The 18,338-nt window shown below is 36.4% G+C and overlaps 1 protein-coding gene across 5 annotated transcripts in view; it reads right to left on the bottom strand.

The window, feature by feature from the left end:
- ptprua (protein tyrosine phosphatase receptor type Ua) overlaps positions 1 to 18,338 on the bottom strand; it is a 575,321-nt gene that overhangs the window by 419,008 nt on the left and 137,975 nt on the right. The window lies entirely within an intron of this gene.

Consider the following 18,338-nt stretch of genomic DNA (forward strand, 5'->3'; position numbering starts at 1 on the left):
TGCATTTACGTGACAACTTTTATTCCTGGTTTAAACTGATTAAAGGTTAGATCCTACTTCAGATGCCCATGTAAACACCTTATTCCAGATGAAAAAGAAAAATTTGGATTACGTTTAAACCCAATTAAAGTCGCTGGTTTAATCCACTTTTGAATCTGGTCTAAATTCTTCCTGGGACATGTAAACCCTTTATTCCGTTTGGACTTTATTCCTTCCATTCTGCACATGCTCGTTGTCTTGTCCTGTCGCGACGACGCACACATTCTGCGCTGGCGGAAGAATATGCAATGCAGTCTAGTCAACCCAAACCGTTCCAGTGGGCTATTCTGATGGGATCTACCAGCCTGGAAAACCCTGAAGGAAGAGTTCACCACTTGTTTTTTATTCATTTGTCATGCACTAATGAGTTTGATAAGTGGGCAAAACAGTTTGCACTGCAGTGCACCGATTGCTTTGTTCTCGCAGCCCTTTCGTTAGCTTAGCTTAGCCTAGTTTAGCATAATCGCTTCATTTATGGAAGTAAATCTGTCTCATCAGATTTTGAATTATAAAAGTCATTGAATTTCTAGCACTGAATTTTTTTTGCACTGATATTAAGTATTTGAATTTCTTTGGCTCTCAATTTTACCATGTTCATAAATTTAGAATAAAAAAATTCAGCAGCAAGAAATTCAGCAGCAAAAAATTCAGACACAAAATATTCAGATCACACATCTGGGACACCAAGGATAAGCAATGATTCTATCTCAAGTCGAACCAACAGCCAGCCAATCAAGTTACGTTAAGTTGGTCAGGTGATGCCAAAAAAATTCAGATACTTCATTTCAGTGCAAAAAAATTCAATGCTAGAAATTCAGTGACTTTTATAATTCAAAATCTGATGAGACAGATTTACTTCCATATTCATTCCTATGGTCAGACGTAGCCAGGCTTTTATAGGTGATTTGTAGTATTTTATGAGTGATTTTGTGAAATTCAATTCTCCCTAATCATTACTTTAGTCCGGTGGGGTCAATATGATCACAAATTGAGGCTCAAATCATGGTCATGTGACTTACTGCACTAATAAAATCTTGGGAAATAAAAACTAATACAAAGCTAAAACAGTAAAGCAAAGCTAATTTAGCGCATGCATCCCTTCCAACAAAAAGATTTTCCAACTTCCGTCAACACAACAGTCCCAAGATTGTATGAGTGCAGTAAGTCGCAGATCTAAAGAAGTAATTAGGGAGAATCGGATTTCACAAAATCGCTCACAAAAGACGACAAATCACCTTTAAAAAACTGGCTACGTGTGACCATGGAAATGCAGTGACTATGCTAAGCTAAGCTAACAGAAGGGCTGTGAGAACCGAATAAACGTTTCTCATGTAAACCTTTATTCGGGTTTAACATTTCCATGTAAACAGAAGAGAAAGTACTTTAGTTATGGATTAATTTCTTCTGGAAAAATAAATGGGATTTAAAAAACATCATGTAACCGTACCCACTATGTCCTCTAATACCACAGAAATGACTCCTGGGTTACATCACCACAGGCTAACTGTAAATGCATTAAATCCTGGAGAATCTTTGCAAGCTATAAAGTAAATTATTGTTAATGGTTGGTACCGGGCGGTCAGCAGTGGAGGTCTGCTTCATCTTTTCCCTTAAAATTTACCGCCATTTGGTGCAATTAGCCTGTGGTGTGAAAATGACACAGCAGCCACAGGTCAGTTAATAATCATGGGCGGCAGTGCCAGAGGAGCGAAGGGGGGTTCTTGGGCTGATGGAGGACAATAGCAGCACTGGCTCTCAGCCTGTGAAGGTGACCCAACCCTGTCTGCCCCGTAATGGTACTATCCACTGGTGTGCCATTATCGCTCAAAACCGCAGGCTTTTACAACCACCAGTAAGCTCAGCTGTCAATCTGGTGGGCGAATGGCATGTTCTTGTTTAACTGGCCTGGAAAGCACAGGTGGATTTTTTTTCTTTCTTTTTTTTTTTTTGGAAAATGGACAAAAAAAAAAAATAGACAGCTGTGGCTTATGCTCTGCAACACACTGTTTTATTCATATCATCTGTGATCATTCAGTAATAATATGCAATTATTTTTTTTACAACCGATCCAAACAGGGAGAAGTATCCATCGTAATTCCCCCAGAGTGGTTATTTTATCAACTGATTCAGTGGTATAAAGTGGAAAACATAATCTTAAAATGCAGTTAGTTGGCTGTTAAAAAAAAAAAAAAAAAAAAAAAAAAGTTAAATTAGAATAGAATAGAATTCGTCTCCAGCTCAAGAATGTAAACTGGACTTAGTGATAACTAATGACTATTGTAACCATGTATATGTGTATTATTGGCATCGTCCTTATTATTATTATTATTTGTGTTTTGTCTGGTCAGAGATTGTCCACATGTCTTTGGTATACTGGCATTGACATGTACAGGGGTTGGACAAAATAATGGAAACACCTTAAAAAATCAACAAAATATAATTTAATTTGGTGTAGGTCCGCCTTTTGCGGCAATTACAGCCTCAATTCTCCGAGGTATTGATTCATACAACTTGTGAATTGTTTCGAAAGGATTTTTAAGCCATTCTTCAGTTAGAATACCCTCCAACTCTTTTAGAGACGATGGCGGTGGAAATCGACGTCTTACTTGAATCTCTAAAACTGACCATAAATGCTCAATAATGTTGAGGTCTGGGGACTGTGCCGGCCATACGAGATGCTCAACTTCATTAGAATGTTCCTCATGCCATTCTTTAACAATTCTAGCTGTATGGATTGGGGCATTATCATCTTGAGGTGAAGGTGTTTCCATTATTTTGTCCAACCCCTGTATAGCATGTATGGCCTAAGAATTTTTTCTGTTTTTTGGTTGTTGTTTTTTTCTTTTTTTCTATATATAAAAGAAAAACTCAATAAAGATCAAGTCTTAAAAATAGAATAGAATAGAATAGAACAGAGGTGTCAAACGTGCGGCCCGGGGGCCAAATCAAGCCCACCAAGGGGTCCAATCTGGCACGTAGGATGAATTTGAGAAATGGAAAAATTACAAAAATTATCAATCAGTGGTGTAAAAATCATTTTAATTCAGTTTCCACACACAGATTAATAAGATGTCAGGTGGGTGAGACCAATAAAATATTATCACAATAACCTATAAATGATGACAACTGCAGATTTTTATCTTTGTTTTAGTGTAAAAAAAGTAAAATTACATGAAAATGTTTATATTTACAAACTATCCTTTTACAAAAAAATGTGAATAACCTGAATATGAACATCCCGAAATGTCTTAAATGAAGTAAATGCAATTTTACCAATAGTCTCCCTGTTACTAAATGTTTTGTGTATTTGTAAGTTGTAATGCACATATGTAAATTATAAATTGATAAACCGAGGCAGAATATTGTTCACATTGCACTTGTTTTCCTCAAGACGTTTCAAGTTGTTCATGTTATTCAGATTTTTAAGGAAATGTTATAGATGTAAACATTATCATAATGTAATTTTACTTTTTTTGTTGTTCTTATTTTACTGGTCCGGCCCACTCGAGATCATACCGGGGTGAATTTGGCCCCTGAACTAAAATGAGTTTGACACCCCTGGAATAGAATGTCTTTGTTGTCATTGTACAGGTACAACGAAATTTTAAAAAAGTGCAATCAGCCTAGCTGCCATAAAAAAGTATAAATAATGTATATAAAACAGTATAAAACCTAAAATATAAAAGAAAAACCCTTATGGCATAAATATCTAAAAAAAAAAAAAAAGCAGCATAAAAAAAGTGTTACTAGAGGTATAGAAGACACATAAAATATCATCATATACTCTGGACAACATTCAGGATTCTACATAATTAATTAAATTAAACATTAAATTAAAATTTTACAGTATTAAAATAGCAACTACCAATGCCAAGGTTAATGAGACCAAAGGCTACCAGTAAAATGACATCCCAGTATGTTGTAAAAATAAAGAAGTTAGTGCAAACACCACTGTAACTGATCATATCAAACATTACAGCTATGCTCACTTTCACTTTAATGTCCAAATAATTGGCTGCTAAGTCCAATTGGATAAGCTGTCTTATGTTATTCTAGGTCTCCCGTTGGACCTTCAGAGCTCAGAGATCTCAGTAATTATAATAACCAGCCACACCAGAATAAAAGAATGACAGTAGCTGCAATATTTAGGAAATTACAGCCCTTTAAAGCTTCTGAAGGAAATATTTTTAGCACCAACTTTTCAGCAAACTGAAATTCAACCCTGCTTTACAAATTGCACCTATTAAGTATAATTATGGCCAACTGTAGTACTTTTAAGGTGGATATAAGTAGGGGGGTGTATTAGCAAGAATCTGGCGATGCGATAGAAATCACAATACTAGGATCACGATACGATATATCATGATACTGTTAAAAATGCAAATTTTTTGTTTCTTTTTTTTTTTTTTTAAATGATTGTTTCCTTGAAGAATTGAATTACACCAGAAATCTGCACAAATACTAAACACATTTTCATTTGATCACAACAGGATCTGATGCTAAATCACAAAATGTTCCTGTGTTCAAACTTAAATTCTGTTTTACAGACATTACAGTTTCAGATCCTGTTCAAATGTTCATATTCTATTAGTTCATAATTAACATTATAACATTATTTTTGTGCAATCCCAACAAAGGAACTAACATCTGCCTCTCAGACAGTAAACAGTGCTTTTAGGATACTTCACATAGCCATTATTTAATAAAATAGTGTGAAACAATAATAAGAAAAATATAAACAAAAACAAAAATGAACCTCCACAATATCTGCATTTGAATAAATACCTAAAAATATCAATACAGTAGTTTTTAATATTGATACAGTATCATGAAAGGAAATAGCGCGATATATTGCAGAACCGATATTTTCTTACACCCCTAGATATAAATTGTTTTGTTTGTTTGTTTTTTTTCTTTATTGGGCTATGGTTGCATGGAATGGATTGCAAGGGTTTCTGTTGTTAGAAAATAATAGAAAATGTTTTCAAAAGAAATTATAACTTTACTGGTTTACACAATGGACATGATATGGAAAGAAAATTGATAAAATTAAAAGATGTCTTATGATTTGTATCAGACAGCTATTGTTTGGTGAGTAAGTATAAATGTATAGCAGCTATTTTGTTTATTTATTTATTTTTATTGCATTGGGCTGTTGTATTTAATGTCCCGTTGGTGTGAGTTTGGGCATGAATGGTGTAAAATTACTGTACTTTTTTTTTTTTTTTTTTTAATTTAGTTTAGTTTATTTCGAATATGCAACAAGACAAAGTAATCTTACTTAGTCCTTTGAAATAAAACAAGTAGTAAGAAGTCATGGAAGAAAACAAAAAAAAAATGTGAATGTAAATAATCAAAACTGTAATGTAAGGAGACCCCAGGAAGAATAGCATCTGATGTTTCAGTTGCTAATGGGATCTTAACAAATTAAATGAAATAAATATAGATTCAGTGTAAAGACTCCATCAGATCCATTTCCACCGCACAGACTGGGTCACTCGTCCCAGAACCAACATGGCTGCTCCTTTAACTCTCTATATCACAGGTGTCAAACATGCGGCCCGGGGGCCAAATTTGGCCCGCCAAAGGGTCCAATCTGGCCCCTGGGATGAATTGGTAAAATGCAAAAATTACACTGAAAATATTAACAACCACCAAAATTTAATCATTTCTTCCTTATCCCATTTCCAACAAACCCTGAAAATTTCATCCAAATCTGTCCATAACTTTTTGAGTTATGTTGCACACTAACGATCAGTGGCCCCCCCCGTGGGCCCCCCCACCCCCGATCACCACCAAAATTTAATCATTTCTTCCTTATCCCATTTCCAACAAACCCTGAAAATTTCATCCAAATCTGTCCATAACTTTTTGAGTTATGTTGCACAGTAACGGACAGACAAACAAACAAACAGACAGACAGACAGACAAACAAACAAACAGACAGACAGACAGACAAACAAACAAACAAACAAACCCTGGCAAAAACATAACCTCCTTGGCGGAGGTAATCAAGGATGTTAAATCATTTTAGGTCATTTCAGTCTAAAGTGGATCAGACTGGTGAAATACTATCATAATAACCCACAAATAATGAGAACTGTAACTTTGTCTCTTTGTTTTAGTGTAAAAAAAATAAAAATAAATTAAAAAAAAAAAAAGGAAAATTACACAAAAATCTTTACATTTACAGTCTAGCCTTTAACAAAAAATGTGAATATCTGAAATGTCTTAAGAGAAGTATGTGGAATTTTAATGATTTGTCCTGTTATTTAATGTTTTGTGTATTTGTAGATCTCTAAGTTGTGATTCACATGTATCAATGATAAACTAAGGTGCAATATTGTTAACATTGCACTTATTTTACTAAAGAATTTTCAGGTTGTTCATATTTGTTCATGTTATGTTCAAGTACAATTTGTAGATGTAAACATTTTCATTACGGAATTTACTTTTTTCACTCAAAAGTTCTTAACCTATTATTTATATTACAGGGTGTCCAATAAGTCTCCATACATAGGAGACATAATACATATGGTTCTAACATGTATTTCTTTATATTTCTTCTTTATAGTTCTTCAGCAGTGGAGGACACACATTGAAATGTGTTCCTGACAAAATGGCAGTCATATAGAGCATATTGTGTAAATAAAAATGGTTTATGTCAAGAAACGTTTATTTTTCCTATGTATGGAGACTTATGGGACACCCTGTATTTTACTGGTCCGGCCCACTTTCTATCATACTAGGCTGGATGTGGCCCCTGAACTAAAATGAGTGTGACACCCCTGCTTTATATATATTTGGTTCACTTAAAATCTATAGTGGAATGAAGCAGTGTTATGTCATCCATCTTAATATTCAGTTTATGCTAAGGACAGAGAGACGATGTCAGCAGGAGAAGGGGTTGTATTTTCAAGCACTGGCATTTTTTTTTTTTTTTTTTTTTCCTATTTTCTGCATACTGTAGATTTAATCATTTAAACACCACTGCCCTTATTTGTGCCGCCTGTGCAGTCAAACTTGCAAGAACAGCAAAAACTCATCTTGTATCTTATTATTATTAGGACTTCCCCCAAAAAAACCTCAATGAGTCTAATCAGGATAAAAGAAACTGTGATTTGTACAGATCCACAACCCCCCACCCCACCCTCCCGCCGTCAAAGGGAACCTCAGGAATAATGGGGAAGAGATGCAAGGGGGAGCTGCTCATTTATAAGACATACTGTGCAGCAGAGGCCTGTCACGAATCCGCTGAACTGGTCATTGCTCAGTCTGGCCCTGGCTCAGAAGACAGGTCTAACGGTTTTCGCTCTAACTCAAAACACCCAGAGCAGTCCCAGGACCCTCTTCGCTAACAGATCGTATTAAGGCTTGGCAGCAGTGCCGCCGGTGTTAAAGAGTTACTCTGACTCCATGCCAGCGTCTGCTTAATAGTATCCCTTCTGGCCTACTCCCTCAATACTGCTTTTATGTTTGATAAAGAAAACACAAGGAGTTTCCAATCAATGTTCAAGTCAGAAAATACACCGTCTGACTTGCAAGAGATATTCTTCTTGGAATAAGTCTGTCATCGGGTGAATATTTCAACCAGTAATCTCCTGCTATCTATCTACTATCCATTTTCAGTCCCCCCCACCTGTGAGAAAGAACAACCACCTCCACGTTAGCAGCTTCACCATGAATAAACCAAAGAGATGGATTGTGCAATAAGGCAGGTGCGCCTTACGTTTTGTGGTGATCGTCTTTCACGGCGCCACAATAACACCCAGGTTCACCTCTTTGTTTGCAAACGTTACACATAAATACATTCTTTTCGGTACACTTTACTAAGCCACCATATGTAAAGCTGTGGAAGTAAATCTGTGTCATCAGATTTTGAATTATAAAAGCTAATGAATTTCGAGCACTGATTTTTTTTTTGCACTGAAATTAAGTATCTGAATTTTTTTTTTTGCACTGAAATTATCTGAATTTATTTTGCACTGAAATTATCTGAATTTTTTTTTGCACTGAAATTAAGTATGATTTTTTTTTTTTGCACTGAAATTAAGTGTCTGATTTTTTTTTTTTGCACTGAAATGAAGTATCTGAATTTTTTTTTGCACTGAAATTATCTGAATTTATTTTGCACTGAAATTATCTGAATTTTTTTTTTTTTGCACTGAAATTAAGTATCTGAATTTTTTGTCTCTGAATTCAACTGTTCATAAATTTAGAATTAAAAAAATTCAGATGCATCAGATTTTGAATTATAAAAGCTATTGAATTTCTAGCACTGAATTTTTTTGCACTGAAATTAAGTATCTGATTTTTTTTGCACTAAAATAAAGTATCGGATTTTTTTTGCACTAAAATTAAGTATCTGAATTGTTTTTGCACTGAAATTAAGTATCTGATTTTTTTTTTTTTTGCACTGAAATAAAGTATCTGAATTTTTTTTGCACTGAAATTAAGTATCTGAATTTTTTGTCTCTGAATTCAACTATGTTCATAAATTTAGAATTAAAAAAAAATCAGATGCATCAGATTTTAAATTATGAAAGCTATTGAATTTCTAGCACTGAAGTTTTTTGCACTAAAATTAACAGATTTTTTTTTTTTCCACTGAAATTAAGTATCGGAATTTTTTTTTTTTTTTGCACTGAAATAAAGTATCAGATTTTTTTTTTCTTTTTTTTTTTCTTGCACTGAAATGAAGTATCTGAATTTTTTTTGCACTTTGTCTCTGAATTCAACTATGTTCATCAATTTAGAATCAAAAAAATTCAGATGCAAAAAATTCATAAGCAAAAAAATTCAGATCACACATCCGCGTCTTTCTGCATCGGTGTCACATGACCAACCTAACGTAACTCGATTGGCTGGCTGTCGGTTTGACTTGAGATAGAATCGATTGCTTATCCTTGGTGTCCTGGATGTGTGATCTGAATTTTTTGCGTCTGAATTTTTTTAAATTCTAAATTTATGAAAATTGTTGAATTCAGAGACAAAAAAATTCAGATACTTAATTTCAGTGCAAAAAAATTCTGCACAAGAAATTCAATGGCTTTTATAATTCAAAATCTGATGAGACAGATTTACTTCCATATAAATCACCTCTGTCTTCCAATCACAGCTGTACAAAGAACAGTCCAAACAACAGCGACTTTGCAAAGATCGTTGGATGGAACTCGTTTTGAACAGGAAGACAAGTTAGGCCCAATCCCAATTCACCCCTTAGCCCTTCCCCTTGGCCCTTGCACTTGGCACTACCCCTTGAAACGGAGTTGCAAGGGGTAGTGGTTGAAACATTCTCCTATGAAATGGGACAACCCTTCCAGACCTGTTACGTCATCAGCAGTCATCGATGTCGCTATTAACAGATGCGACAACTTTGTTTCCAAAAGTATTCCCCATGCCGTCAGTAGCTGTAACCGTCTCTGTTCCACGGGCTTTGGTCGTCTTTTTACGGCTATCAACTATAAACCGCAGAAATGTGATCTATAACCCAATGAAATGACATTAAACGGTCAATCAGATGATTAAGTTGCTTACGAAGAAAATATGTACATTTGTGTGTTTCTTTCTTTACATTGCTACACTTTTTGGCTGTGTTTACCTCCATCTTGCCAATGGTCTACAGTCCTTTAGCCAATCAGGTCACAGAACACAATGCATATTTATACGCTCTAAAAAAAACAAAAGCATGCAAAACTGCACTAAAAAAAATCTGCGAAACAGCGAGGCTGCGAAAGGTGAACTGCGTTATAGTGAGGGACAGCTGCATCATATATTTTCCATCTGTTTCAGTCTGATAATGGGTTTAACCAGACTCTTCTCTAGTCTTGGCATGGTATGAATGAAGGTGGAACTACACTGCGATAAACTACTAACTTGCTAAATTTTGCAGCACCACTTTTGCCATTCCTGCTGACAAACAAATATGAACAACCCCGGTACCGCTGAACCTCCCCACCGACCCAGGGCCTCTTCCCCTTCGCCTGCAGCCAAGCGAACATTTCCGGGCGCGTAAGCAGATCAGAGTTTTAATTGCCTCCTGTGTGAGGGGGCTGCTTGTTGTGGCGCGCCGTGCAGCGGTTATCTGAGGATGAGAGGACTGAACGGTGGAGCTGGCCCCGCGGTAAAGGCCTGCCTTTCATTGAGAGGCCTCCAGCTCCGGGAAGAAATGTCACCATCAGACACGTTCCACTGATTCGCCTCATTAAGACTCATCCTTCCCAGCCTTCTTTGCTTTTAGTGTGCGCGTTCCTCTGCGTGCCCAAATGAGCTTCTTGTGGCAGCAGGAGGGCATGCCCATGTAATTAGAAAAGCCACGTGGGTTCTGGTGAACTCATACTGATGTGTGGATGCTTTCCTTCAAATACAAGAAGCGTGTGTGCGGTTCACTTTTTTTTTCTTTTTTTTGATGTTTACTTAAAGACGAATAAAAGTATAATGAAGCTGTCAGTGTGACGCGGGCTAAAGCAGTAACGAGTGTGGGACTGAATTATTTGTGTTCATCACACAACAGGGAATCCGACTGAATGTAGGGCCAGGATTGTTCACGTATCAACGCAATAATGTGAGAGAAAGCACTTTCATCGAATACTAATTGCTCATCAAAAATACCAGTGCGTCGCTGTTAACCGCTGGAGCCGCATTAACGCCAGAACACATGGACGCTGAGGTTCAAGGTAACTTTAGTGAGCGCCTGTCAAAGCTGACAAGATCCTCAGCAAAGAGAACAAAGACGCACAAATAAATAAATGTCTAAGCGCGAGTAGTCGTACACTTTTGAAAGGTAGGAAGGGTAATTTGGCAAACAAGAGCCCAGTGTTTTTCTGCCATATATCTATGTTTGGCTTGTCGGCCTGTCTCAATTTCAGCCCTCAGACATTTCTTCTTCTAGACTACAAATTGCAATTTGTACACCCAACATATCAAAAATAAATGGGAAGAAAGATAGTTATATCTGCAGAACAATGGGAAAATATTTGTAAATCCCAGTGGAAAACGACCCTTTCCCACATCTGGAGCAGTGGCGGCTGCTCGTCTTTCAGAGAAGGGAAGCTCATTGTCGGCTTACATTAAAAAAAATGTCAAGTTATTTAAACATAAATTTGGTCCTCCGTACCTTTTTAGGAAAATGGTCAGTGACCTTATCGTACCAACTAAACAAGAAAACGTTGAAATTATGTTAAACTGAAACAAGGAAGTACAATGAGTGGGTTTTATTTACAGTGCAAGAAATGAACAAGTAATTTCGTAGTGGTTTCTCTCTCAATTTCACAGCAGAATGCGCGACGGTATTAAACTGAACTGTGTCAGTGAAGGAGTAGATCTCAAAATAGCTGTCAATCAAACGGGATTCAGCCTTTCGACTGGTCCTCCAATCAGCACGTGGGATTCTGGCGTCCAGCCTGGCCGAGCTCCGCCCACAGCTCCATTCACCCCCAGAGACACCAAGCGTCCGGGGGCGGGACAACATTGTGGCATTTATCCAATTACCGTCCAGTTTTGAGGCAATGAAAAAAACTGTTCCACTCAGTCCCATTGAAGTGCATGGACGCTGAGCGTCTACGGACAAATGCACTGAGCAGAGATCGAATGAGAAAACAGCGCAACAGGAATGTATGACAAGTGAACATCGAGTCTTGATTTGTGATAAAGCTGATTCTGAACGAACTCGTCTGTGAGATGAACGTGTTCTAACACATTTGTAGTCAATGAAATGTCAACACAACCGAACATATTTAACCATTTAATATTTGTAATTTTAGGGGAAGCAGAGCTTCCCTTGCAGTCTATGAGAAATAGCCTCTGGTTTGGATGTCTGTTGTAGAGTGTCTCTCCAAAAGAAAAAAGAATAAAATTATAAAAAAATAAATAAATAAAAATTTGCAATTTAACTTTAACATTCTTTGACCCAAACTTTAACCATATTCCGTACTGTAACAGCCACTCCAGTAGATGATATTAAATGGCACTTCATTAACTAATCCTTGATCTTTCTGCAGTGCTTTCTTCAGATTTTATATAGGCAAACACTGCAATGTTTTTTTTTTTTCAGATTTTTTTTTTTATATATGAAACAGCTGATCAGTAAAATCCTCCCATTGTGGCATGGAGGGATTTCACTAAACAGCTTGGAAATACCACAAGAAGCGGCTGAGAGTCTCATTAATACTGCTTTCAGTGATGGTCTAAATACTGTCTCAGAGGCTTCCCCCTGACAGGACAGAATTATGAAGGGAAAACCCGTGTGAATAATTTGCTATAATCTGCATTTTTTTGAAAGTAATAATGGGCAAATTTAGAGGACGAGGATGGTGCTACAGCTTAGTTTCCTTTTTTGTCAGCATTATTAGCCTTTGGAGTGGAATAAGGTAGATTAGACCATCAGCTAAAATGAGCTCTTGGGTTGGACTATGATAGTGCTTTCAGTTTTACTATTCAGTCGCTGTTAATACACAAGTTGATACCCGTAATGTATTGTTACTGTAACTAATATATGGCAACTGATTCTCTTATATAGACACTGGTGTCATTCTACAATAAGATCGATATATTATTTTTTTAAAAAATCAATAAACCACTGAAAGTTAAACGTTATAAATACAGCAACGTTTGTGTCTGAGAAACATAATCATAGCAAATAGTGAATGGTTTTCTTCAAAATAGTTTCTTTTTTGACCAATTTTATGTGAGAGGACAAAATAGGCTGTCCAATCCCAACATACACTACCTTTTTGTTCAACTAAAATAAAAAAATAAAAAAAAACATTTGTCTTTGATCAAAATGAGCCTCCAAGGCATTTTTATGTGTATTGATTTTTCTAAGTTTTCAATATTTTACCAAATACTGTAATTTTCCAGACTTCGCTTTTAGCAAAGTTGGTTTCAGGAAACAAAACAAAAGAATCCATTTATTGTACTACAGACATTTATTGAAATGCAATTTTCAGCTGCAGATAAATACGTGTTCATTCCAGCTATTATTTCCAACATGCTGCATTATTTATTCAGGTCACTGATGGATGAAGAAGTGTTACCAATATGGTTCTGCAAGTCATGGTTACATTTATGTATTTGTTTGTTGTTGTTTTTAAATTGTACAGCTTTTTATGTTGTAATCTATTCTTGTATTTTATTCTTTTATTCAGGTTTTATCTATTCTTCTCTTCATTTGTGGAAACGGTGACATGGCTGCTGAGCATCAGTATGATGGGATCTGTAACAACCATGTCACATCCGTCCACTGCCACATTTTGTGTTTTTGTGTCAGCTGTTATTGTTTTAGATCCACAATACTAACATTTATGAATAAGAGGAGAATTAGCAATAGTAAGTCTATAAGTTTATTACTAATAAAGTACTGGTACTGACCAGAGCATCATGGGTAATGTCACGTCCGTCCACCAGCAAAAGTTTTCACATACACGTGCTATTCAAAATCCAGTATTTCTGAAAATATAGCTTCCACTGTCAAATAATATCAGTAGTCTGTGCACAAATGGATTAGCATTATTTCAACACAGTTCTATGCATTTCTTACAACTTTTTTTTTTTTTTTTGACAAAAATGGCCACTCATTTGACCCCCTAAGGAAATTTTAGCTGCTATAAATTACACTGGTCAACAACAAATTTATTGTTTAAGTTTTTTGAGCTGACTTAGGATAATTTTGGTGTGCTGAATCTCAAAATCACATTAATTTTGCTCAATCAGGTCAACTTACTGAACTATGCTACATTTTGGCTTTTTAACATTTTTGCTTACATTTATGGGCATTTTCACATCATATGATACAAAATTCTTTCATATTTCTTGCAATAAACGAGTTCTGAAGATTTTACTTTTGCCAATTTATGATTAATGTTTTTTTTTTAATATTACAGGTGAATGAAATGGCTTCGACTAGAAGATCTTGCAAAAATAAGCCTGACGTATTCTGCTACATCTGCGGTGAATACACCATTGTACCTAACAGGAATCAAGTCACAAGTTTCATAAAGTGTGTTTACCGATCTTATTTTGGTATTAATTATTATATTTTGTGAGAAGATCAAATTTTTCAAAATCAAATTAGCAAAAAAACCTGACCTGATTGAGAAAAACAGATGTCATTTTTGGATTTAGTGGTGCAAAATGGTCCTAATTCAGTTGAAAAAACCCAGACAACAAAAAACATTTTTTTGTAACCCAGTGTAATTGATATGGGTCATGTTTTGGTTCACAAATGCTCATATTATACAGTATGCATCTGTGATTTGCAGAAATAAACCACACAACGGCAACAATTTTTCTTGTGTGACTGGGTTGGTTTTGTTTGTGTAATTTAGTTGAAGAGGCCCTTAAAGAGATGCCTTTTTATAGCCAGTCACCGGTCTAATAGCTTCTAGTGTCCATGGAGGGTGCTAATTGAATCCGATTAACTGTATTTGTGTAAGATCAAAGTCAGGAAGTAGCAAGAAGAGCATAAGTCTGCTGTAAGTGTGTGTGTGCTGCAGCCGTAAGTGGCTCTGCAGGGAGATTAATGAGAGAAGGTACAGGCCGGCCTCAAGTGCCTGTGATGGACCCCGGCGTGCAACTGTCCAACCTGGGCTCGCTTCGGCACTGTTCACCGCAAAACCCTGACTAATAGCCTCCACAGCAGACACATCATAAATACGTTGTGATGGAGCGGGGAGGAAAACACAAGCCTCTTACATCGCATTTATCCTGGAGAGGGAGAAATAAATTAAAGGGGCGAGACAGAAACCGTGGGCTGGGTGAAGAGCCCTCAAACACAAGAGAGAAAGAGCAAAGCCAAAGAAGGGCGGGGATAATGAGAACAAATCACAGATAGAGCGGAGCATGTTTAACAAAAGGATTCGTGGAAAACAAGATTTTTTTATTTTTTTATTTTTTTTTTCTCTTCTAAGCCAGCAGCTATACTGTATAAAACACCAAGAGGTAATCAAACAAGTCTAGGGGACGACGACGGGTTTCTATTGATCACACAGTTCCAGTGCAGTTTCTCACATGGGCTTAAATCATCTATATACAGATTTAACAAGGACACTCATTTGCAATTACTCTTACAAGGATAACAGTGATTACACAGTGAAGGGCAGAGAGTGGGGACTGAATCTCACGGATATAAATCCCAGCTAGAGCCAACGCTATATGGATGGCTGCCAGTGTGAAAGATTGCCTTTTCGCTGCTCATTTGAGGAACATGAACTGCAAATGCTGCCGAAGCTTCCATTAAAAAGTTACCCTTGGACTTCCTGTGTCACCATCAAGTTAATTGCCGCTCTTTTCAGCGCTTTCCAAGAAAAATGTTTTCATTGTTTCAGCCAGCTCAGTCTCGCCAAAACAAGCGACAATACTGGCAGATTGTAGAAGGGGGCTTAAAACAGTCACTGGGCATTGACTGGAAACACTTGTTTTGGTAATAAAGGAACCCATATTTGGACTAGAGGGGTGGAGCCAGGGAAGAACACCAAGGATTTTGAGCTAATTGATAAATAATACACATGCTTTTGTTGTATAACAGTATTGTCAACTTAGCAAAACAGATGAACATTCGTATTATTTCTGGCCTAATTAGCAGGATAGGTAGTACATCTAAGTTATGCTAATAGGTCAGGTACTGTAGATGACAATGTGCTAATACCCTCCTTCCTTAGGCATGTTTTCAGTTATCAGATATCAGATATTTCGGTAATACCAGTTATGAAATATCAGAGAGAGGTATCACAGTGTAGTGTTAGCCTAATCTCAACCCTGAACAATTTCTAAGGTAAGATGCTAACTAACCTTAGCTTGCTTAGCACACAGCTATTAACAAGAATGGTTCAACATTACATTTAAGTTATGTTAATTTTAAGACAGGAGCAGAGTGAAATCACAGTGTAGTGTTAACCTAATATTAACCCTAAACAAACTCTAAAGTAAGATGCTAACTAACCTTAGCTTGCTTAGCACACAGCTATTAACAAAAATGGTTCAACATTACATTTAAGTTCTGTTAATTTTAAGACAGGAAGTTAACTGGAGGAATACTGTGCACACATTAAAGAAAGCCAAACTGATTTCCGACATGTGTTTCTTTGTATGCTAACAGCTATATCCTCTCTTTGGCTTTTCCCGTAGTTTTAAATGTTGGCTTTTATTATTTAAATTTTTTATATTTTATATCTTGTTTTTACTGCTTAATTTTTCTTTGAGTTTATGTGTCTCTAACTTTCATGTGTTTCATCTGTCCTCATGTTTGTGTACAGCACCAAGTGTGTTTTTTTAAGGTGCTTTATGAATAAAGTTGGATTGTAGGCTAGCTAACTTTCGCTAGTGTCTCACTGTAGAGTATTCATTAAAGCCAGATTAATATTTTTCATTATTACCTAATGTTTCAGAATTATTAGTCCAAAGGAAAAACTATGATATTTCGGTAATACCAGTTATGAAATACTAGAGAGAGGTATCACAGTGTAGTGTTAGCCTAATCTTAACCCTAAACAAACTCTAAGGTAAGATGCTAAATAACCTTAGCTTGCTTAGCTCACAGCTTTTAACAAAAAATGGTTCAACATTACGTTTAAGTTATGTCAATGTTAAGATAGGCGGTTGACTGGAGGAATACTGTGCGCACATTAAAGCAAGACTGGTTTCTGACATGTGTTTCTTCGTATGCTAACCTCAGTTTTAAATGTTGGCTTTTATTATTTAAGTTTTTTATATATTGTATCTTGTTTTTACTGTTTAATTTTTTATTTCATTTTATGTGCCTATAACTCTTGTGTGTTTCATCTGTCCTCATGTTTGTGTGTTGTTTTTAAAGTACTTTACAAATAAAGTGGGATTTTATGCTAGCTAACTTTAGCTAGTGTCCTACTGTAGAGTATTCATTAAAGCCAGATTAATATTTTTTATTATTACCTAATGTTTCAGAATTATTAGTCCAAAGGAAAAACTATGATATTTCTGTAATACCAGTTATGAAATACTAGAGAGAAGTATCACAGTGTAGTGTTAGCCTAATCTTAACCCTAAACAAACTCTAAGGTAAGATGCTAACTTAAAGCAAGACTGGTTTCCGACATGTGTTTCTTTGTATTTTAACCTCAATTTCAAATGTCGGCTTTTATTATTTAAGTTTTTTATATATTATACCGTGTTTTTACTGTTTAATTTGTATTTGATTTTATGTGTGTATACCTCTTATGTGTTTCATATGTTCTCATGTTTGTGTACAGCACCAAGGTGGGTTTTAAGGTGCTTTATAAATAAAATTGGATTGTAGGCTAGCTAACTTTAGCTAGTGTCTCACTGTAGAATATTCATTAAAGCCAGATTAATATTTTTCATCATTACCTAATATTTCTGAATCATTATTACACATGTTCTACCTAATGCGCCTTGTTACAGTTGCTTATGTAGAATTATATAGTCGTCATTTGAGGGAGGCACTTAGAAAAGAATCCTCTGTAGGTTTTCTTTGTGTCACCCCTTTACTAAATTGCTTATCAGCCCTCAGTGGTGATATTGTTGCAGCATAAATGCATCCGTCACAGTATATATCATTCTTTAACGTGGCTAATAGTATTTTGTGTCCGCAAATGTTGTTGTTGACATTTGTCCTCCAGCTTCTTTACTTATTCAAAAATTAGACTCAAATTTGGCAGAGGTGAAACCTGACCAGAAAGCTCATCCTACACTGATAAGGCAGCTCTATCTGTTAAGCTCATTTCCCATTGCATTAAAGCTAATTCCTCAGGCAAACCACCTAATATTGTGTAACCGGCAGCAGCGCTCTCCTGGCACTCCTTTAATCAGAGCCTCTCAGATACAGCAGCTCTGTTGGGAATGACGATCCAGGATGTTCTGCCGCTTCTGTTGTTTGGTTTGAGATAAAGCTCCGTTGCCGGCGTGATTTGCATTAAAGTGTGTGCAGGCAATGCATCAGACTTGACAAGTTTACTTACAGAGGTGGGTGGGGGGTATGGATAGAGAGGGAGGGACGGGAAGGATGGGGGGAAAAGAAGGCTTTGCAGCTCATCAATACTTAGCCAGCAGAATCATCTGAGCACCACATCTTCATAGACCATTAATAACAGCCAGTGCATTTTCAGAAGCCTCATTGAGGAGGAGGAGGAGGGGGAGGGGGAGGAGGGGGACAGGGAGCACAGATGAAGGCTACAGGAAGAATATGAGTGTGGAAGTTTTATTAAAGGGAAACAGCACACTGGAAAGAATGCGTGGTTCAGACAAGAAAAGCTTTTGACTGACTAAATAGGAAGTGATATAGGTAGCAGGGCTGTACAAAATTCAGA

This window comes from Sphaeramia orbicularis, chromosome 11 (assembly GCF_902148855.1).
Source record: "Sphaeramia orbicularis chromosome 11, fSphaOr1.1, whole genome shotgun sequence".
Taxonomy (NCBI): domain Eukaryota; kingdom Metazoa; phylum Chordata; class Actinopteri; order Kurtiformes; family Apogonidae; genus Sphaeramia; species Sphaeramia orbicularis.